The sequence below is a fragment of the Coenobita brevimanus genome, chromosome 111 (genome assembly GCF_032717465.1).
Source record: "Coenobita brevimanus isolate Jiangsu-jjx chromosome 111, ASM3271746v2, whole genome shotgun sequence".
NCBI lineage: Eukaryota > Metazoa > Arthropoda > Malacostraca > Decapoda > Coenobitidae > Coenobita > Coenobita brevimanus.
This window is the reverse complement of record NC_137064.1, coordinates 27,056,871-27,080,473: the sequence shown is the minus strand read 5'-3', so window position 1 is coordinate 27,080,473 and position 23,603 is coordinate 27,056,871.

Genomic DNA, 23,603 nt, shown 5'->3' with positions numbered 1-23,603 from the left:
GTGTGCATCAGGGGTCAGTTTTGAGTCCTAAGTTGTTTATCATGGTACTTGAAGCCCTCTCACATGACTTCAAAAGCAGATTCCTGTGGGAGATGTTGCATGCCGATGATTTGGTGTTGATTGCAGAGAATGAAAGGGAAGCAGAGGAAAGATTTAGGAAGTGGAGGGATGGTATGGGGCACAAGGGCTTAAGGGTAACTGCAGATAAAACAAAAGTGATGATATCTAGGGTTGGTGGCGGTACTGTCAAAGACGAGGGAGAGTGGCCATGTGCAGTTTGACACGAGGGCGTGGGAAGTAATTCCATCTTGTGCGGTGTTTGTGATAAATGGGGGTGCAAGAGATGTAGTGCTGTCAGAGTTATACTGTGAGATACTGCTGATTTTATGTGTACGGCGTGTCGGGGAGAGCAGATGGAGATTGTCAGGCGTGAAAGGATTGATCTTGCTGGTGAATCTCTTGAGTGTGTGGAAGAGTTTTGTTATTTGGGAAACATGTTGTGTGCTGGAGGTGGGGCTGGAGCTAGTTCTGTGGCTAGGGTGAGAAGTGGTTGGAAGAAGTTCAGGGAGCTCTTGCCTCTCATGACATTGAGAGGACTCTCCCTACGTGCTAAGAGGTCTTTGTATGCAGCATGTGTTAGGAGTGTCATGCTGTATGGTAGTGAGACCTGAGCAGTAAAGGAGGAGGATATTCGCAGGCTTAGACGTACAGAAATGACAATGATTAGGTGGATGTGTAGTGCATCTGTGTGTGCAAGGTCTGAGGGGGCTGGGTTTACGATGGAAGGGTTGAGAGGTAGGATGGGACTGGAATGTATTGGTGTTATGATGAGCAGAGGTAAATTGAGATGGTTTGGGCATGTGGAGAGGATGGGGGATGATAATTGGGTGAGGATGGTGAGAAATGTTAATATTGGGGGTGGGGTTATGAGGGGTAGACCGAGAAAGACATGTGATGAGGTCATTAAGTGTGACCTCAGGGTTAAGGGACTGAACAGGGAGGCTGCAATAGATTGTGCAGCATGGAGAGCCGCCATTAGGTGACCAAGGCCGACTCATGCAAGCATGTTGGAGCCTTTAAAAATGAAACGATTATTATTATTATTATTGTTGTTATTACTATTATTATTATTTATTATTATTATTATTACTACAGACTTCGCAAATTCTTACTGCCATGTAATTAAACCTTACTGTTCCCAGGTTATATTGTTCTTGCTGCTAACCAGATACTTTTGTTAATCAAAGTTTGGAAGGAAAGGACTAATGTGTACTATTTTTTCAGGTGTGTTAATTGACCCAGCTGTGGAAACTGCCAACAGAGACGGAGAAAGGGGAGAAGAAAACCACAACCAGCTGCCAAATTAATACCAACCAGCTGCCCAATCACGGTAATACCAACCATCTGCCTCCACTCTCAGGTAAGTGTCCTATTGTGACTTTTTTGAATTTTGCCAAAGGGACCTGTAGTATGGGGCCTTCTGCTCTTGTCATAATATACTTGCTGCCACCAGACTCTTTCATTTATATTAGGAGACGGCCATCATTGTGAAGGAATCTGTCTACTACCCAGTTTCCCACTATCTATCTGTTTAAACTGCCATCTGTCCTTATTCAGTGCTGAGTTGTAACAAAAGATTAACACAGGAATAAAAGCCAGTCATGAAGAGTTCGGTAAATAATGCAGAGCCGTCGGAATTTCTTGTTCTGCTGGGAATAAGGAAGTACTTGAGGGACTATAACCAAGGAATTGAGCTAGACAGATGATGTAAAATGGATTTGTTCATCTTAGGTCTTGTGTACTCGTAGTAGTTCAACCCCAGGCACAGCAGAACATTATCCCAGTGGACTGCAGGCTGAGTTACCTTTCTGTAGTCCATCATTCTCCTCTTGCGGGATGGGTGTGGCATTGAGAAGTGTAAATGTAGTCGGGCAGCCCTCCCCCCCCATCCAGCACCAATACACAAGGGGTTAATTAAGATCCATATTGAACTCCTCTACAGACAAAAGGATTAAGTTTGAACACACTTGAGATTATCTCCTAAATCCTTGCCTTATTTTCAGGGTCCGTCTGTGTTACTCAGGCTGCTGTTCCTGCGATTGCTGAGTTGGTGCTGGCGTTGATCCTGGTGGTGCTGCTGTGCTGGCGTTGATCCTGGTGGTGCTGCCGTGCTGGCGTTGATCCTGGTGGTGCTGCCGTGCTGGCGTTGATCCTGGTGGTGCTGCCGTGCTGGCGTTGATCCTGGTGGTGCTGCCGTGCTGGCGTTGATCCTGGTGGTGCTGCCGTGCTGGCGTTGATCCTGGTGGTGCTGCCGTGCTGGCGTTGATCCTGGTGGTGCTGCCGTGCTGGCGTTGATCCTGGTGGTGCTGCCGTGCTGGCGTTGATCCTGGTGGTGCTGCCGTGCTGGCGTTGATCCTGGTGGTGCTGCCGTGCTGGCGTTGATCCTGGTGGTGCTGCCGTGCTGGCGTTGATCCTGGTGGTGCTGCCTGCTGGAGTTGATCCTGGTGGTGCTGCCTGCTAGAGCCGGCGGTGCTGGCTCAATTTTTCTCATCATGCAATGTCTATACCCAAGGGTGGTTGGGGTTTATCGTTAACGTAATGCCACTCGGGGATGAGTGTGGCTTGTCACTCTCATCTTGAATGTCGGGACCAACTTGCCCAGCCCTGGGCTCCTTCGCTGCTCATAGGGCGATACAAAATTGTGTGGTGAATGTTGAAAAATACTCAGTGGCCTCAAAACTCGGGAAATACCTCTGATAGATATAGAGGTTCCCTGTGCCGTTGATCCTGAAAACCTTTCTACATCTTAGTTCCTTCTACTACAACTACAGCTACAACCACCCGTCTGAAATGTGAGTTAGAAAATTTTTGGTTGGTTCATCTTGACTTGGCGGAGAGTTTTGTCCTTGGCAGCCTAATTTCATCGGCCAGAAGCAGAGTAAGACAAGGGTAGCAATACTGTGGCTCTGCATCCTTTCCAGATCACTTTTAAGCCAAGTTGAGATGGACAGAGTATAACAGTTGCTCCCCTACTTACGATATTTTAATAGAGAACTCCTGACCCCATCGTTGGCTGGGAAGAGGAGTCAGGAATGATGATGATAATGCCTAATGATGATTTTAATTATGATCAGTGGCAGTGCTGGGCTGCATAACTAGATCATTCCACCACTAGGGTATACAAGACCAGTTAACTTAGTCTAGGTACTGATTTTACTTGCCTATTGATGATGACTACGATGATTGATGATAGAATAGTTAGTGCTAGGCTCCATAACTAGATCATTCCACCACTAGGATATAGAAGGCCAGTTAACTTAGTCTAGGTGCTGATTTTACTGGCCAATCAATGACGACGATGATTGATGATGAGCTAGGATGATGCAGTGCCAGGAGTCAATCCCTGGCACTATCAGGCTGGCAACCACACAGCCGAATGAAATCTCAAGCCGATAAGTGGTTAATCTCAACAGCAATTCTTCTTAGCTCTTGTTCGTAAGTGGGAGAGCAAATGTCTTTATTCCAACTAACACCAGATGGTTTTATTCAACTGAGAGTGATGCGTTGGGGGTCTAAGGATAATAATGAGCTTTATTTTTAACGTATTTTTGTCTTAAATGTCAGGACGAACTTGCCTAGCCCCGGGTTCCTACGCTCCTCTGTGGGGTGACGTGGGATTGGATGATGGCTGATTGGATGGATTTTTAACTTATTTATAATCGTCTATGCTCAATTATCATACTTCTTGCACCGTAACGTGGCCTGGGATTTGTCCATTCACCTGCTTTTTCATATATCTCTGTGGTAGAATAACACAGTACTACATGTTTACATCCATCCCACTGCACTTCTTCATGACTAGCATTCTGCTTGATAAACTATTGCTAAGATGCTTATTTTATGCCTGGGTAGAGTAACAAGAGTACAGTAAGAAAATTCCCCAGGTTTACCAGTAGTAGATAGTTTTGAAACCTTTCCCCTGCACTTCATGATTAGCATGTCTCCTTGCTAAGGTGTTGCCTCAGCTTAGCAGTATTTCAAGCTGATAGATAAAGTACACAGATAGGTAAACATTACACAGATGCACATAGATAGTAGATATATTGCAGTAAATGTTAGCTAGGTAGATACCTGGTATACTGCAAGAATTTTGTGATGGAAAGGTTCCTCATGTTATTTTTTATGCCTTTGACTGCTAGTAGTGTTTCTCTCAGTTGAACAGTGTCTGGTGTTAGTTCAGTCAAAGTGGCTTGTCTTCTTTGTGGCTGGGGTGATTTCCTAACGTGATTTCTTAGCAAGCCTCCTGAGCCACCTAGAAGACACCCAAGTGAATTATGCATATGATTATTGCTTGATTATTATGTTGATGTTTGTATTGTAATTGATGCACAGTGGACAGATTTTTTTATAGCCTGTGGTTTGGCCAGTTGTTTGATACTTGTGTATATTGTCGCTATGTTGTCCGTTTAAATCACCCACACCAATCGACCCTGCAGTTCTGGCGTTACTCAATGTTTACGAACCTCGGCCCGTCAATTACCCTGTGTGGAAGTTGGAACGCTAAGTACCAGTATGCTTTTAAAAAAGATTAGCACCAAGTCAGACTGAGGAGATTAAAGTTGCGCCGGCAGTAAATGAACAAAAAGTCTGCATCATGAAGATAAACTTTAAAAATTGTGCGCCGAATTAGTTGCCATAATACTGTCGTGTAGCGTGGCCCCAAGTCCCTTTGCTACTAGTGGGGTTTTGGGGGATTGGGGATGTCTGGGGGGTTGGGTCAGTACTTTTACAGCACACACAACCCACCATTGTGTGCCATGATATATATCCGTTTTGACGTGGGTAATGAGTGCGGTCGGACAGTGAGAAGGAGTCCATCATTGCATATGTTGGAAGGATAAGTGGCACACAGGTGGATGATTATATAGGTAAACATGCACTCAGGCCTTGCTTGCAATAACCACGTTGTGGCCGTACAGTAAGGGGGCGGAATGCTCTATGAGGGGGTTGTGTTTGATGGCCAGTTTTTTTGTTTATTTTTTACGGCCTAGGCAATGCCTCAAGGATTGGGCATACGTTCTTAAGTGGATATTGCAAGCCAGACGTTGCACACTTTGTTCACATCTATCAGATGCTGGACCTCACATTCACAGCCACCCACTCATTCACCAATTTTTTGTAGCCCATTTTGTGAAGAGACCTGGGACTAGCTACTGACTAATTTAATACCGGATATTGCCACATCCAGGTGGAGCGCTGTAACTCTTTACACCACCACGTGACTGTCTAGTTGTATATTACCACCAAGTGTAGTAACTTATATCCTGGGTAGCCAGAAGCCACTTGGCTTGTCACTCATGATAGTCACGAGATGTCCACTTTGATTAGTAATCGTATCAAACAACCAGTTTCTATACCTGCTTCCGTCAGCTTTGAAAGAAGACATCTTCGCCAGATTCGAGTAAAGCGACTAAGGTTATAGACAACTGGCCAGCCATACACAACCATTGGCTATCAAATGTTTAGCATAAATCATGTCCTGAGCATGAGCAAAGTATGTAGACACTTCTCTGCCAGCTGTAGGAATGGAAGGTGTTGTTTGAGTTATTTTATGTGGTAAGGACTGCACATCAACGTTACTATTCTTTCCTAGTCCACCATTCTCCTGTATGGGGATAGTAAAGGAACTGAAGGCTGTTATTTTAATCTGACATTCAATATCTGATCATTGCCATATGAAGGTGTCTGTTCCAGGCATCAGGAAAACAGGCAACAGAAGGAATGTTACCCTCTAGTCATTTGGGGAAGAGTGGTAAATATGAAATACAAGTTAGTGCTGGCAGAGTATTGTTGGCATACTTTTGCACATGCCTGTACATCACAAACAGATGCAGTTAAGTCCTGGTTATGTGCCACAGATGCTAAAAAATACAGGGTGGTTCATATATAACATGTCTGATCCCATGTGTTTTGTTGTTGTATTTTGAACCATACTTTACCCCATCCTTAGGTGGGAAGAAGAGGCTGGGATGATGATGATGACGATTGCAGTGATGATTTTAATAATAATGAATGATGATTATTATATTGACTTTGATTATTTGATGATTGATATGGTGGAGGCTCAGTCGGCTTTACCATCACTACCCTGCATCATTTTCTGTTTTCCATAACACTTTCTTACTTGATAGTGATTGCTTGTTTGCATCCATTGGTTGCATTTTTTTATCAAGTAATTTAATATCTCCTCTTGCATTTTCTTCAGTAATTGCTTAAAGTTCACTCATTTTGGTAAGAAGAGATTTTTACCCTCCACTGACTTTTATCTATTGCCAGACATCTCAGTCGCATAAGGGGAGGCCACAAACAAATTAAGTCCATGTCATTCTGTTTTCTGCTATTTGACTGCCCTCTCTCCAACTCACACCTCCCTCCCTTGTATCTCTCCACTCCAGTCTTCCGTCACTGCCATGGTCTCTCCTCCTCTTCACATCATATACATACCTTCTAGTCATTCTCTCATTCCCCATCCTCTACATGGCCAAACTATCTCAAAGTATTTCTCCTAATAGCACCACAGCACTTTTCTACTTCCTCATTTGTATATCTGTCTGTCCATAAAACTCCACACATTCCTCGGGTCATTTCCACTGCTCTCACTGTTGTGCCCTTCCAACAGGATCTAAGCCTCATTTCTCAACATCTTATCACAGCTTTCAGTGATCCAGCAACCTTTCTACCCTGCTGTACCCATTCAAGGACATCCTTCCATCCTCACTCATCACTCTAAAGTACTTGGATGCACCTTCATTATCTATTTCCCCACCATCCAGTCTCACTCTGTATGCTGTGATTTTCCTCGAGACCATAACTTATCACATACTTATATTGTCTTTAGGATTCTGTTTCTTACATCCTCAGACTCATGCACCAAGCCATGCAGTTCACATTCATCACAATACAGTATCATCAGCAAGCAACAGCTCAGGAAGTTTCGACATCTTACCCTCCCTCACTAGATACCAATATATTCACATTCCTTCCTATTACCTCTCTTATAGCTTCATCCATATACAAATTGAACAGCCACTGAGACATGACATGCAGAAACACGACACACACAGACATGACACACAAAAGCATGGCACAAGGTATGACACAAACATGACACAAAGAGACAAGATTTTTGTCCTTATGCAGATTCATTTCCCTCACGTCACTGGCAGAATAAGATAGCACTGTGGCCCAACATCCTTTCCATAGCACTTCTTCATGACTAGCACCATATTAGTCATGTTTCAACTAGCATTTACAAAGGAGTGATGGTAATTTAATACCCAGTTAAATGGAGCATAATTAAGTTGTCAAAATACGTGCTTCCCTATACCCGCAGACTGAGCCGACAACACCAGATATATATGGGCAGCCCTGTATTTTGGTTTAGTAAATTGTGGGCTGCTGTTGCTGTGGTCCTGTATTCCTGGCTAAGTAGGACAGTGGCAGGTGTTTGGGTATGCCTGTATAATAGTGCTGTAATCAAACCACTTCTCTGAACCAACATAGCATCAATTTTAGCATTTTTGCCAGTACAGTATTTGCTGCCTAAGTAAAACAGTGTCAGTTGGTTGTAGCTTATCTGTGTGTGCTGATCATCTACCTTCTTGGATGAGATGTGGCTAAATGAGCTATGAAACTTTGCTAAGGATATATGCGTGTCATTTTCCAGAGTAAACTCCTGAAAGATGCACACACACGTCTGAAGAATATTAGAGGATAATCTTGGTTTTAAGAATTTTTGAGCTCCTATTGCGTCTTTTCTTTGATTAAATTCGAGTATTTAGTTTCTTCAGCATTGACTCTGATTCTTAGTAATTAAAATGAGCCAGGGACCACCACAACAGCAGGTATTATCAGCCCAAAAGATCGTAAATAACTGTGGCAAATAAAAGGACTCTGCAAAAAGCCATAGTGCTTGTTTACCCAACAATAAAAATGGGTGTTTTGTATATATTATCCCTCCTGAACTGTTGATGTTGGCTATTGTATATGTACGCCAATTGTTATGCCCATTTTCTTGTTATATTTGCATTATTATTATTATTATTACCATGTCATTGTGATGTACTGCACAGTCAGCCACAGGAAAAAATATGCTGAAAAAAATATGTACTCTTGTCCTTCTTTGGTTGATTGTAATTGGCAACAGGTCAACTTGAATTTATTTTTCTCAATCTCTATTTCCCTCTGCCTGTGACCTGAGTCTTGTAAATGCAATGTGTGCAGGAATTTCAGATGTAAGATATCTTGCATTTGGCTCTCTTTTGTGTATTATTTCTTGCGCTCTTCAATTTCTGCTTCTCTGCATTAAAAAGAAAAATGTATTGTCCTAAATAGCACTGAGATTTTAAAACTAACAAGCATCCTTAGTTAACGACCATTTATGTCAGAGGTTGATGAGCAACTTGAGTTGTTTCCCCTCATTTATATCCAAGAATAACAATCATTCTGAGTTTATTCCCCTCATTAAACATATCAGTTGATTCCCTTCATTTATATCCAAGAATAACAATCATTCTGAGTTTATTCCTCTCATTAAACATAGCAGTTGATTCCCTTCATTTAGGTGAGAGATTAACGAGATTTTTCCCTGCATATATACGAACATTTATCGTTAATACGGTTTATGTTTTTTTTTTTTTTTTTTTTTTATGTGGCTGACTATGTTTTATATATTGATGTGGGAGTGTTTTTTGGTGTCTGTTTCTGTTGATTTATTCTATAGTCAGTTAGCTTCACCTGAGAGAGATAACCGTTAGCTTTATGGCCAAGTGTAGTCAGAGTGGAGAGTTAATTTGACTAGTAACCAAGGAGACTCATCCGTACCCCATCACTTAGGCATAGTGAATTTTATACGTCAATGATTTAGTACTGAAGTGATAAAAGTTGCCTTGTTTTGTCAGATGGAAAAAAACTGACTATAGTTATATGTTGAATTGGAATGTTATACTCTTATCGGTACGTGGGAAAATGTGCGACGTGTTTGAAATTTTATAACTATATGGATTAGGGCGTCAGGCTATAGATAGATTGATAGATAGGTAGGGAGAGATCCTAGGGTGCCCATAGACTAAACTATTTTGATATATCTCTTCCTATCACACAGTCATTTGCCATATTTTCCTAAGCATGAGCAAGAACCAATTTGCTTGTCAGGTCTCTATCATCTTTCAACCCAGGGCATCTCAGAAATCAGCAGTATTATGTGTTGAGCAGATAATTTTGTGCAGTATGCCTAGCCCTGGCTTCCTACGCTCCTTATGGGGTGACATAGGATTGGATGATGGCAGACGATGTTGTATAAAGTTGCAAGGTCTCCAACATCACAGCCAATGGTTGATACGTTTTTAGAATTACTATCGTTATGCTGATTCTTAGGCAATGCTGTTGATATTTCTCCTTCATTGTTGCGTTTTCTTGGTCTGTGTATCGTTTGGGTGTTTGTGATGGTGTTGATGTCTGTTGGGTTGGGTTGTCGTGGTTTATGATTAGAGAGAGCAAGGATGTGTGATGTCCCCATGGTTTTGTGTGTGTGTGTGTGTGTGTGTGTAAGATACTAGGATTTGAATGGTAAGTGAATGAGTGTATGAGCCATTTCATTGGGCTTGCAGTTAGTTTCACTCTCTCTTGGGTTTCCTCTTTGCTTTATGGGCCCTATGCATTTTATCCATGTGTAAAAAAAAATAAACAGGTTAGGAGTGACTGCTTGAAAAAGAAAAAAAAATGGTTACGATGATTGAAAAATAATTGGTTACGAAGATGATGATGATGATGATGATGATTAGTCCACTTCACTAGGCATGGTACTGATAGTTCGCTCCCTTAATGCTTGTTTATTCTTTGTTCTTTAGTCCCACCTCATATATTTCTGTCAAGAGAGATAGAGAGACCCTGTTGTTGTAGTGCTAAAATCATTACATGCCTCTGACCCTCCTATCACCTGTATTGGCCGTCATAACCTTCCCTTCCAGCAAATTAATTCTCATGATAAATTGAATTCCTTTGTCAGTGGATGATAAACCTATTATATCAAAATTATGCTGTTTTGAAATATATTTGCTATGTATTAGTAAATCTTGGCTTGTAATCCCACTTGACTGACTACAGAAACCCTGGCAGCCCCAAAGGTATATGTTGAAGGATTGTATGTTGTGGTAGTGTGGTGTGGTGTGTGGGAGGAGGCCTACACTGTGGTACATGTGGTGAGTGTTTGTAGTAGTGTGTTGTGGTGAGGGGGGGGAGGCCTTACACTGTGGTAAATGTGAGTGTGGTGGGGTGTGGCAGGAAGCATTACACTGTGGGCATAGTGCATTGTGTGTGAGTTGTGTATTGTGTTGGCATTGAAGTACAGAAAGATGATGATTGTGTTGAAGTCTGGGTATACTCATTTCACTCTAACTTGGCACAAATTTTCATGTTTTGGTAGTTTTTTTTTTTAACGTGTCCCACTGGCAGAAACAAAACATTAGACCTGCATTTACTCCATAGCTTTTCATTGTGACAGGCATCATATTTTAATGCCTGTTTACTGTATTCTTACAACTCAGCATTCATGAGAGAGCATAAGCCATTTTTAGACCAAGTTAGAGTTGTGTTTCTCTGGGTATGGTTGAGTCTGAAGGGTGGGTGTCTGGTGATGGTTTTTGAAGGTTTCTGTTGTATATCTAGGTAGTAGCTATGTACCGTCTGAAATAGTAGAAATAAAGTTTAAAAAGAAAGAAAAAAAAAAAAAAGTGGATGACGGCCACAGCCACTTGGCGGTCTGCACTTGGGCTACTGGACAGCACTTAGGCCACCGGTATTGCAGATGGTCGGAGCCAGTGACCTGTACTGTGAAATTCCATATGCTTTTCACAGCACAGTTCCTTTGGAATGGGGGCCGTTTTAAGGGGGTAGGAAAAAATATGTATCCTTCTGAAAAATAGTGTTGGGTATAGGATGAGAATAGGTTGTAAGTACTCTTTGTAATGTAAGTTCTTATTACATGCTTTCCATAGCTGTTCTTCAAAACCAGCATCATAATTTAGTGCTTATATACTGTATTCTTACAATACAGCATCCATGAGAGAAAGCACAGGGCATTTTTAGATCAAGTTAGAGAAAAAAGAGAGAGAGAGTGTAAGTTGTGTTTTTCTGGATGTGGTTGTGTCTGAAGGGTGGGTGTCTCATGATGGTTTTTGAAGGCTTCTGTTTGGCTGTAGTGGCCATGTATATCAAGGTAGTTGCTATGTACCATCTGAAGTAGTAGAAATAAAGTTAGAAAAGAAAACAAAAAAAGTGGATGATGGCCACAGCCACTGGCGGATCTGCACTTCGGCTACAGGTATTGCAGGTGGACGGAGCCGGTGACCTGTATTGTGAAATTCCATATGTTTTTCACAGTATGGTTCTGTTGGAATGGGGGCCGTTTTAAGGGGGTAGGAAAGAAAATATGTATCCTTGTGAATTTTAGTGTTGGGTATAGGATGAGAATGTCTATCTATCTGTCTGCCTACTGCCAGCTGCCATAATCCCGTAAGGGGGGGCCATTTGACTTTTATTTATGGGGAGGGGCACTAACCCTTCATCAACCCACTTGTTGACACATAGGGAGCACATATGGTTTGATTATATGGTTACCACCCAGCATTGTAAACAGTTTCTTGGCTTATAGATTTTTTTTTAAGTACTTTTTGTAATGCAAGTTTTTATTACATGCGTTCCATAGCTCTTCTTCATAACCAGCATCGTATTTTAGTGTTTATATACTATTCTTACAACCCAGCATCCATGAGAGAGGCAATACGTTTGTGGCCATCCCGTACGGGATTAAGGCGTCTGGCAATAGATAGATAGATCCATGAGAGAGAGCACAAGGCATTTTTAGACAAAGTTAGAGTAAAGAAGGAGGGAGAGAGAGTAGGTGTATTCGTGTTTCTCTGGGTAGGGTTGTTTGTGAAGGGTGGGTGTCTGGTGATGGTTTTTGAAGGGTCCTGTTTTGCTGCAGATTTGTGGATGTCTGTAGTGGCCTTGTGTGCAATGTGAAATAATAAAAATAAAGTACTGTATATATATATATATATTTATTTATAAAAAAAAGCTGTGTACACTCTGAAATAATAAAGTACTGGAAAAAAAAAAAAAAAAAAAAAAAAAAAAAAAGAGGTTGACGGCCACAGCCATCGGCGGACTGCAACAAGTGCAGGTGGTCGTAGCCAATGACCTGTACTGTGAAATTCCATGTATTTTCACAGCACAGTTCCTTCTGAATGGGGGCCGTTTTAGGGGCGAGAAAAAAAATATTGACTATATCTTGTGAAATTTAGTGCTGGCGTGCAGTGTTATAGGCTTTGAATGGCTGTAGTGGCTAGGTAGGCAGTATGTACAGGATAAATTATTAACAGGAAAAAAGGGAAATAAGAAAAAAAGGAGGAAAAATAAAAATGGTTGCACATTTTATTTGGATTTAGGTAACTTTCTAATTTGGGGCAGTGGTCAAGTAATAGGTCTAGTACAACATCCTTGGTGGTTTGAATAGCCGTAATGCTTTTATGTTCCTCTGACAAAGTGGTGCCAGACTGGAGGGTCAGTTGAACTAGTAATCAAGGAGACTCATTCCTGTCTCAGTACTAAAAATTTCACTGTTTCATGGGATTAGTTATTATGAAGAGGTACATAGTGAGGTTGGGGGGAGGAGGCAGCCTTATAACTCTGTGTGGAGGTCTTGTCGGGTTGTAGTGGTGGTTTATGTGTTCGTGTTTTTCTGCATTGAGAGTCCTTTTTTGTCCTGTGTCTGTGTGTTTAGCCACGAGGGATTTTTGGCACTGAGAACACCAACTGGTATTGTAGTGGTATTGTAGTGGTGTTGGTCTGGAATAGGAAAGTCCTGGAGTTGATAATTTTGAAGCACTTATGTAGGGAGAAATATGTGAGGTAGTCAGGATTACAGAGGCTTAAATGGTCAGTGAGTGAGCATCTAGCCCTTTTCACTGGACATGGCCTGGTTATATCAATGCCACCACCTGAAGGTGTCTGCCCTGCACCGCAATTTTATAACAATTGGGTGCGTAAGGTGAGAAGTGTGAATTTCGGGGGTAGGGTTGTGAGGCAGACTGGAAAAAAAATACGAGACAAGGTCATAGGGTGGCTGCCAGAGATTGAGCATCATAGACAGCCACCATTAGGTGACTACGGCCAATGAATGCTTGTTGGAGCCTTCATGAATGGTACGATACAAATGATATACGAGTAAAAATACTGAACTGTTTCTACAGGCCCATCATGTACACCTCAGTATATATGTGCATAGCTTTGAAATACTGTATATATAAACACATCATCTGAGATCTAGTGGCACATTTTCCACACAATTAAAAACAGAATATGTGTCAATTGTGAGTTTTGTTTGTGTATTATGCCAGCAGTAAGTAATTCCTCATTTAATAATTGATATATATTCCCATAAATTGCTGATTGCTTGAAGTTAGGGTTGGGTCCCAGCAAGAGGGACTTTTTCTCCGGCATTTAAGGATCATATGCAAGACAGAACTAACTAGCAATATTTATTTGTGTTAAATTTAAAAAAATTATATTTTTAGATGAATTAACATTGATCTTTCACAGCACACCTTTGAGATTAATTAAGAAGTTTGTGAAAAGTGCATTTTTGAGTGACATTAAGAGAGAGACTGTGCTTAGTGAAAGTATCTTAAATGTGGAATTACTGATAGGGGTTTGCCAGTAAATTATTATTATTATTATTATTATTATTTGACCCACAAGCAGTTTTTGAAACATAAACTAATGATACCCCTTGCTGGCATTAATATTACAAAGGAAAACAAAGTTGAGTGTTTATTCTCTGTGTGTTTTAGTACTTCATATAGTTAAGTATTGTATTAGGCTTCCTCTTTTCCTCGTTGTTCTTCCCTTCCTTCCTCTTCCTCCCCGTATTGTATTAGGCTTCCTCTTCTCCTCCTTGTTGTTCTTTTCCTCTTCTTCCTTCCTTCTCCTCCTCCTCCTCATTCTTTTCTTCCTTCCTCCTCATTCTTTTCTTCCTTCCTCCTCCTCCTCCTCATTCTTTTCTTCCTTCCTCCTCCTCCTCCTCATTCTTTTCTTCCTTCCTCCTCCTCCTCCTCATTCTTTTCTTCCTTCCTCCTCCTCCTCCTCATTCTTTTCTTCCTTCCTCCTCCTCCTCCTCCTCATTCTTTTCTTCCTTCCTCCTCCTCCTCCTCCTCATTCTTTTCTTCCTTCCTCCTCCTCCTCCTCCTCATTCTTTTCTTCCTTCCTCCTCCTCCTCCTCCTCATTCTTTTCTTCCTTCCTCCTCCTCCTCCTCCTCATTCTTTTCTTCCTTCCTCCTCCTCCTCCTCATTCTTTTCTTCCTTCCTCCTCCTCCTCCTCATTCTTTTCTTCCTTCCTCCTCCTCATTCTTTTCTTCCTCCTCCTCATTCTTTTCTTCCTTCCTCCTCCTCATTCTTTTCTTCCTTCCTCCTCCTCATTCTTTTCTTCCTTCCTCCTCCTCATTCTTTTCTTCCTTCCTCCTCCTCATTCTTTTCTTCCTTCCTCCTCCTCATTCTTTTCTTCCTTCCTCCTCCTCATTCTTTTCTTCCTTCCTCCTCATTCTTTTCTTCCTTCCTCCTCCTCCTCCTCCTCCTCCTCATTCTTTTCTTCCTTCCTCCTCCTCCTCCTCATTCTTTTCTTCCTTCCTCCTCCTCTTCCTCATTCTTTTCTTCCTTCCTCCTCCTCCTCCTCATTCTTTTCTTCCTTCCTCCTCCTCCTCCTCATTCTTTTCTTCCTTCCTCCTCCTCCTCATTCTTTTCTTCCTTCCTCCTCCTCCTCCTCATTCTTTTCTTCCTTCCTCCTCCTTCCCTTTTTGTATTAGGCTTCCTCTCCTCCTCTTCCCCCTCTTATGGTATTAGGCCTCCTCTTCTCCTCGTTCTTCTCTCCCTTTTCTTCTTTCCTCTTCCTAACCTTACCACCCTGCAACCCACCCTACCACCCCCACCCTTGCTATGCCCTACCAGGTGTCCCTTGCTATTCCTGTCATCCTTGTCCTGTCCTTCCATCCCTGTTCTGTCAACCATGTCCTGTCCTGCCATCACTTACCTGCCCTGCCATCACTTACCTGCCCTGCACCCTTGCACTTTCCTTCCCTCCACTACACCCATGCAATACACTGTACAGCCATGCCCTCCCCTACACCCTTGCAATATGCAGCCATGCCCTCCCCTACAGGCAATATGCAGCCATGCCCTCCCCTACACCCGTGCAATATGCAGCCATGCCCTCCCCTACACCCGTGCAATATGCAGCCATGCCCTCCCCTACACCCCTGCAATATGCAGCCATGCCCTCCCCTACACCCTTGCAATATGCAGCCATGCCCTCCCCTAAACCTTTGCTATTCCCTCCCCTGCCCTGCCACCCCTGTCCTGCCCTACACACATGCACTGTCATCTGCATTCTTGCTGTGCCCTGCCATCCTTGGCCTGTCCTCCCCTCCTTGCTATTCTTACCCTGTGTCCTGCTGTTCTTGCCTAGGGTGTCCTGCCCTTCCATATCTGCTATTTTTTCCTTTGTGTGTCCTGCCCTTCCATCTCTTGCTGTATCCTGCTTGTCTTGCCTTGCTATGACCTGCCTTGTCATTTGTGCTGTGTCCTGCCCTGTTGTGTCCTTCCATCATCTGTGTCATGTCCTGCTGTTCTTGCCCTGTCATCTGTGCTGTGTCCTTCCCTGTCATGTGCTATGTCCTGCTGTTCTTGCCCTGTCATCTGTGCTGTGTCCTTCCGTTATGTGCTGTCCTGCTGTGTCCTTCCTTGTCTTCTGTGCTATGTCCTGCTGTTCTTGCCCTGTCATCTCTGCCATGTCCTGCTGTCCTTCCTCTGTCCTGCTCCATGTGTCTTTTGTTTGTTTTTAATATATGTTTCTTTTATTCTTTAATGTCTTTGTATATTGTCCTTTTAAGTTCATAATTTTTTCTAAGTGCTAAATTTTTAATATGTTATAAGTTACTTATATATGTATAGTACTTTGAAAAATATCAGAAAAAGAATACCAATAGACATGAATAGTACGAAGTGATGTCTCCTTCGTACTATTCATGTCTATTGGTATTCTCTTTCTGATATTTTTCAAAGTACTATACATATATAAGTACTATACATATATATGTACTATACATATTATAAGTAATATACAAAAAAGGTATATGTATATATAATAAAGACATTGTAATAATACATTGGTTTTATTTCCACTAAAATAGTACATTTAAGTGAAAAAAAAAAAAAAAAAAAAAAAAAAAAAAAAAAAAAAAAAACTATCTCGATAAATCGGCCAGAGAAATACGGACTGGTAACCCTGAGGGTTGCCAATCCGTATTTTCGTGGCCGATTTATCGAGATAGGTTCTGTGCCCTACCCCAAGATGCTTCCAAGAGCGTGCCCTTCAAATCACTGTGTAGATGCCATGTCTTGTATTGCTCTGCCCAGCTAATGCCAGGCAGAGCTATAAAAGAACACATGGCATACAACAGAGTGATCAAAAGGGCTACTTAACATGCATTGCTAAACACTGTGTGCACCATGCAACGTGTGTTTGCTAAGGCATGTTAAACAGGAAGCAATGCACCATTAGTCAACATGGCATACAGTATACCAAAGACATGAGCCAATTAACCCCTTCAGCATGAGGACATTTCATTCCTGCTGATGCCACACGATTTTATTCAGCTTGGAGTGCGATCTCATACTGGAGGGAACATTGCCTCCCTTCAGTATGAGAGACCCTTCCTAAGTTGAGTAAAATCGTCTGGCAGCAGCAAGAATAAAATCATCTGGGACACAGCAACAATACACTGAGAAAAGATGTAACAGTACTGAAGAGGTTCAAAAATACCAACATGGACTGGTTATGATGCAGGTTAAATATCAACAAAATCACATTCCACTGAACAATATTTACTCTTCACTAACTTAGCCCAATTTTTCATTCTTTTCCAGCTGTGTCACATAAGAGTAACTCGAGGCACAGAAACGCAATGCTATTACTCATAATCCTTTTCACACTGTGCCTACTATCCTGTTGTCAGAAAGTTACAACTCATAATTCAGGCTGGAAAGATTTAAAATTTTAGGCCAAGCTAAAGTTCAGAGTATAATCTCAAGCAAACAAATAAAACTGTAAAAATATATAATGGCCAAATTACTATAACAATGTGAAAGTGTGGACATGCTATATCTACCTACAGCCAGACACCTTGATCCTGTGAGGGTACATATCTCCTCCCTGTCCACTGCCATCTACTTGCCCTCACCCCAGATTACACCCCACCCCCCTTATCATATACCTTTCCATATCTATCTCATCCTCAGACCACCCACCCCCCCTGCCTCTCCCCCCACCTCACTCACATAACACCCTCCTGTTGAAGTTTCCTACTCTCCATTCAACCAACTTACATCCCCTCCCCTATCCCTCCATTTTCCTCACATACTCTCACCTAGTCAGTCTTTCACACTCCAACTTACACCCTCCTCTCCTCTCCTCTCCATCTCTATCTCATCCTCAGCTCCCCCCCACCTCACTTAAATACACTCTCCTGATTATGTTTGCTACTCTCCATTCCCCCAACTTACACCCCCCTCTCATATATCTCTCCACTCCATCCCTCCATCTCATCCTCAGTCTCCACCTCACTCACATACACTCTCAGAATTAATCTTTCTACACCCCCCTACTTACACCCTCCTCTCTCATGCACCTCACTCTATCCTTCCACCTCACTCACGTACAATCTAGTCTCCTACTCCACTCCTCCCCCTCAAACTTACATCCCCTCTCTCATATACTGTACCTCTCCACTTCATCCCTCCATGTCATCCTCAGTCTCCCCCTGCCACTTTCCCCACCTCCACCTCACTCACACAAACCCCTACTTACTCTCACTCTCCATCCCCCCCACTTACACCTCCCTCTCATACCTCTATTCCATCCCTCCACCTCACTCTCATACTCCACCCCCAACTTACACCCTCCTCTCCTATATACCTCCACTCATCCCCAGTCTCCCCCTCCCTCTTACCCCACATCCACCTTACTCACATACACTCCTAGTTAGTTTCTCTCTCCATCCCATTTCAATTTACAACATCCTCTACTCAATCCCTCAGTTTCCCACTGCCCACCCTCCACCTCATACACATTAGAGCCGATTCACACTACACGGTTCGTCTCCGTACAGCTTTCATACGTTAATTTTTTTTAAATAAATGGGGCTGTTCACACTATATTTTCCGTTTATTGTTCATCTTTTGTGCGCCTTTCACTCGTACGGATTGGCCACGTTTGGAAGAAATCTCTAACAAACGAAACGTATACATACGGAAACGCTCCGTACCTCCACCGATCAGTGTGATCATCGATACGTATCAGTCACGGTGTGTTTACAGACGACAAAGGACAACTTCAGCCTGTCACTGCTTTTGGCCGTGAACAGTACTATAAGCAGTCATGAGTGACGAGAAGTTATTAGAACTGGTCAGAGGCTACGAGGAACTATATGACATGGGCAACAGAAAATACAACGATAACCATGTGAAAGAAAAATATGGAAATTAATAGGAGAGGGGTTGGAAAAATTGGGTAAGATATTTAAATATTTCACTATTTTATTATAATAGTGCGACAAATAGCATTTTATCCTTCATCCTATTCATTACCATTCACAGGGTATCTCTTAACACCCTATCCATTACCATTCACTGGCTCTCTCTCAAGTAGCCTATTAATTACCATTCCCAGGTTCTCCCAACATCCTGTTCATAACCATTGGTAGGTTCTTTCTCAACCCTCTTTATGCCCATGGAAGAGAACCAGTGGGACTTCAAGAATCTTTTAAATTTCTTTTACAACGAATGCACCTTGTGGAGCATTTCCTCCCTGTCTAGTTATGTCTACTAAAGAGCTCACATTGTTCGTGACATTCATGGTTGTAACATCAGTGGCATTGTCACCTAAGTAGTTGTGCAAAAATGAAAGTTGCAGCAAGCTGCTTTACACTAATTTCTGAGCCTTCTTGTCGGAGCCACAGCTGCACGCAGACTGACGAGATCATGGACGTATAGTGTGAACAGTGACATAGCAAATGAACCGTAACCCTACGAAGACGAACTGTATAGTGTGAATTGGCCCTTAGTCTCTCACTCCAGCCCTCCATCTCATCCTTGGTCTCCCCTCCTACCTCACTCACACACACTCCTAGTTAATTCTCTCCCTCTCCACTCCATCCCTCAGTCTCCCAGTTCTAATTTATGGAGCACAGACAACCAAATGACATATGATTTCTTACTAAACTCGTGGAATGTTGCCATAACCTACCTACCAATAACAGATCTTTGTATAAAAAATAATAATATGGCCACGTTATTTTTTACAAGTAATGAAGTAACATTTCTCGCCTTTTAAGACTTCGTTCCCTTAAAAAACCTTGGAATAGCACTTCTAAAAAATTACAAGGTTACTTATGAACTGGCTGCTACAGTTTATATAACCCTTGTTGATTTCTTGGTCATAAACACACACACACATCTTAACCAAGACTGGCTGAAGTTTAAATCTATTGCTCATGGTCTGGTGCAAGTAGGCAACTAATAAAGTACTGTATGTATAAAATCAGTAATGCTGTTCCTGGCCTACCAAGCCATTCATACCCAGGCAACAGGTCTTTTAGTCCAACACGACAGAAGAACACTACAGTAGGTAATTTTTAGGCAATGTTCTTCCCACAACAATTTAAATCAATATTTTATGCAAGGAAGAAGGAACCAAATGCTAGAAAACCTGAACGACTGTTCCCTCCAACAAAAAACTAAGTTAAGTGCCAAATTCAAGATCGTTCATCTTGAGATGCCTAGACACAGCATTAAAAAGACTGGAGGATCATAGGCAGTAGGAAGATGGAAAAGCAGTTCCAGAGTTGATCTACTGCATACATGAAGGTTAACTCCTGCATTTGAGAGCTGGACAGAAAACGGATGAGAGTTTGCTGCTAGACAGGTGCTATGCACCCATCAGGGTGGTGGAGGGATGCAAGCAGATGTTTCGGAGGGGCAGTGACCACTGACACAGCAGTACAAATGAGATAAACATGCAACAGTTGTAGTCAGATGGAATAAAAATTGGCAAGCGGCATCACTATGTGCCACTGATGCAATATGTCGAGATGTTTCAAATAATTTTTGGTCTGCACCAGGAGCATGCATTTATTTATTTTTTTTGCTGCAGTTCTTTGGTTGTGCATTTAGTATTTTGATTAAAAGTTGCAGCAATACTTCACTCATTGGCAAAGCAACTGACGTTAGATTTAAAAAGCACAATTAATTTTACTACCTCTCAAATATCGGAAACTATAAAAATCAAGCTGTTTTTCACTAGTCTTAAAAAGCGATAAACTCTACTCCACTAGACAAAATATTGAAATATTTATATTAAAGAAGCATTTACATTAAAGATACATTTATTGGAATGAAGAAAATATGGTCAGCACATATAAATATAGAAGTACTGTAATGGATATGGGATCATGAGGGCCGCAATATATTAAAATCTACACGAGTGAAGTTCTGCTGAAAAATCCTATGGTCTAACTGACTGGCCAAAAGATGCTCCCACATCCACAAATACTGTGCAGTGCATATACAGATGTCCTCGTTTAGCCACAGGTATGGCCTAAACTAAGAGTATTCCCACCATACAACTGGTAATGGAAAATTCTGCACCCTGACTAAACTTAACAGAAACACTTATCAACTGACAGAATTGGAAAAAAAAAAAAAAAAAAAAAAAAATGAAGACACTGGAGAATGAGAGGGGTTGCATTGGTATAAAAAAAAAAAAAAAAAAAAGAGGAGGAGGAGAGGTTACGCCGTTTGATAAAAATAAAAATAATGAAGATAGGGGGGATAGGGGTTGCATTGTTTGAAAAAATTAATAAATAGAGGGGTTGCACTAAAAAAAAAAAAATGGAGTGGGGCGGGAGAGGGGTTGCATTGTTTGATGGTCCTTAATTATGAGGTATGACAGTCTCCTTGGTTACTTCGTTTATTTTCCTATCGCTTACAAAGGCTTCAACATGCCTGCATAGCCTTGCTCACCTAATGGCAACTCTCCATACTACCTGATCTCTGGCAGTCTCCCTGTCCAGTCCCTTATCCCTGAGGTCTCACTCTGACTTCATCCCAGGTCTTTTTTTCAGTCTGCCTCTCACAACTCGACCCTAAACAATCACAGCTCTCACCCTCCATCCTCTCCACAAGTCCAAACCATCTCAACCTACCCCTCCTCATCACTACATCAATACATTCAAGTCCCATTCTTCTTCTCAACTCTTCAACTGCAGTCCTAACACCCCTCCCAAAGCCTGTCATTCAAGGATGCACTAAAAACAAAGCTAATTGTTGTCATTACTGTATGTTTAAGCCTATGAACATCCTCATCCTTCACTGCCCAGGTCTCACCACCATACAGCATTACACTTCTAAAGCCCTGTCCACACGAGCGGGCAATGCCCGCGGGCACAAGTGAGCAGTTTGCCTGTTGACGGGCTCACCGCTTGCGCCCGTGGGCAAACGAGTGGCAATTTACGCATTTGCCCGCGGGCACAAGCGATGAGCCCGTCAACAGGCAAACTGCTCGCTTGTGCCCGTGGGCATTGCCCGCTCGTGTGGACAGGGCTTTACACGTGCCACATAAAAAGATCCCTTAGCACTGAGGGAGAGCCCTCTCAATGTCAGAAGGCAAGAGCTCTCTGAACTTCCTCCAGCCACTCCTTACCCTAGCCACACAGCTAACACCAGCTCCACCTCCAGCACATAGCATGTCCTCAAAATAAAAATTTAAAAAATCCGCCACACACTCAACAGCAAGACTAATCCTTTCATGCCTGAAATCTCCATATGCTCCCCCCCCACACACACTGCACACACCATGTCAGCATTTTTCACAGTCTACCTCTAACACCACATACACAGCCTCCCACCAAACAGTGAACAAGTTGCAATTCCTTCCCACACCCTAGTGATAATCCACACATGGCCACACACTCTCAGCTTTGACAGTACCACCACCAGCCCTAGATACCATCACCCTTGGTTACTATAGTAGGACTTGCGTAAATTTGCGCCTGTGGTGTGGCCCGCACCTCTGTACAGTGTTGCCACGTTTTCTATACCATTCTCTCTCTCTCTCTCTCTCTCTCCTGGCGGGAGATGTGAGCCACCCTGAGTACTTTTGATTCTTTTATAAGTTATTTATAATTGTGCTTTCATTTCTTAATATGGTTTTGTTATATTTAGTGATATTTATCATTTTTTGTATACAGCGACAGATGACCCGTTATAGCTGTACCATGATTGATTTTCCCCTTCCTCCATCTCTCTCTCAGCCTGACAATGCCTCCACCACCACCACCACCCCCCGTCAAGCCGACAATACATTCAACCTTGCCCCTCTCCTGCCTGCCTCTCTCTCTCTCTCTCTCTTTTATTGCAAGAGACATTTGGGATATTTCTTTTACATAATATTGTATATATTGTAAATTTGACATCATTTCCACACCACCCTTGAGGTCAAGGCCACCGACTGGGTGTGGAAGTGTTGCTGCTCCCGAGTGATTAATGTTTTTTTTTTTTTACTTCTTCAGTACCGTATTGGCATATGCCTACTATTTTGTCCTACATATTAGCTTATGATTATAAATGTGATTATTCCTCGCCCTTAAAATTACGGTAAAAGCCAGTAAATGTGAGCATTTTTCCCTAGCAACACCTGTACAAGCTATGCTTGGGTCTACGCAGGGGTACATATTTTACCTTAGGCCAGACTGAGTGTGTCAGTGTTGCCACTCAAGAATTATATGAATTATTTCTTTTACTTTGGATATTGGCATATTTCTTCTTTTTTCAGGCTCATTCTCTTATATCCATAACTGTAATATTATTACCCACCCTAAAACTATGCTAAAAAACATTAAAAGTGACTACAATTTCTTTTAGCAACACTGTACAATATATATGCCATGTTTCTGTGTTACTGTATAAATATTTTATGCATAATAAGATTACTGTTGATTCATCCATCAAAATACACAAGTGTAAGTTTTATTCATCAGAATTTATCGTATTTGTGTTGCCTTGTACATAAATAGCTTCCGTTTCACATCGCAAGTTGGGGAAACGTGGCACCATTGTACACAGGTGCGGGCCAAACCAAAGCCGCAAACTTAAGCGAGTCCTACTATAGTCGTATCAACCCTCCAATCACACTACACACTGCCATCAACTGAGACAAAAGGGAACAGGGATCTGTCAGGTTTGATAACATGCTATAACAAATTTAACAGACAATGGAGAAAGCTGCCTTCATGAGGTGGCAGTCTCCTTGGTTACGGCTACTAGTCATATCAATGTGCTATAGCAATACACTTTACAGGTACACGAGGCTTGTTTTCATGTGTCTCCTTGATTACTAGTCCTGCAGGCGGTAGGTGACTGTGATCATCCACTCACTT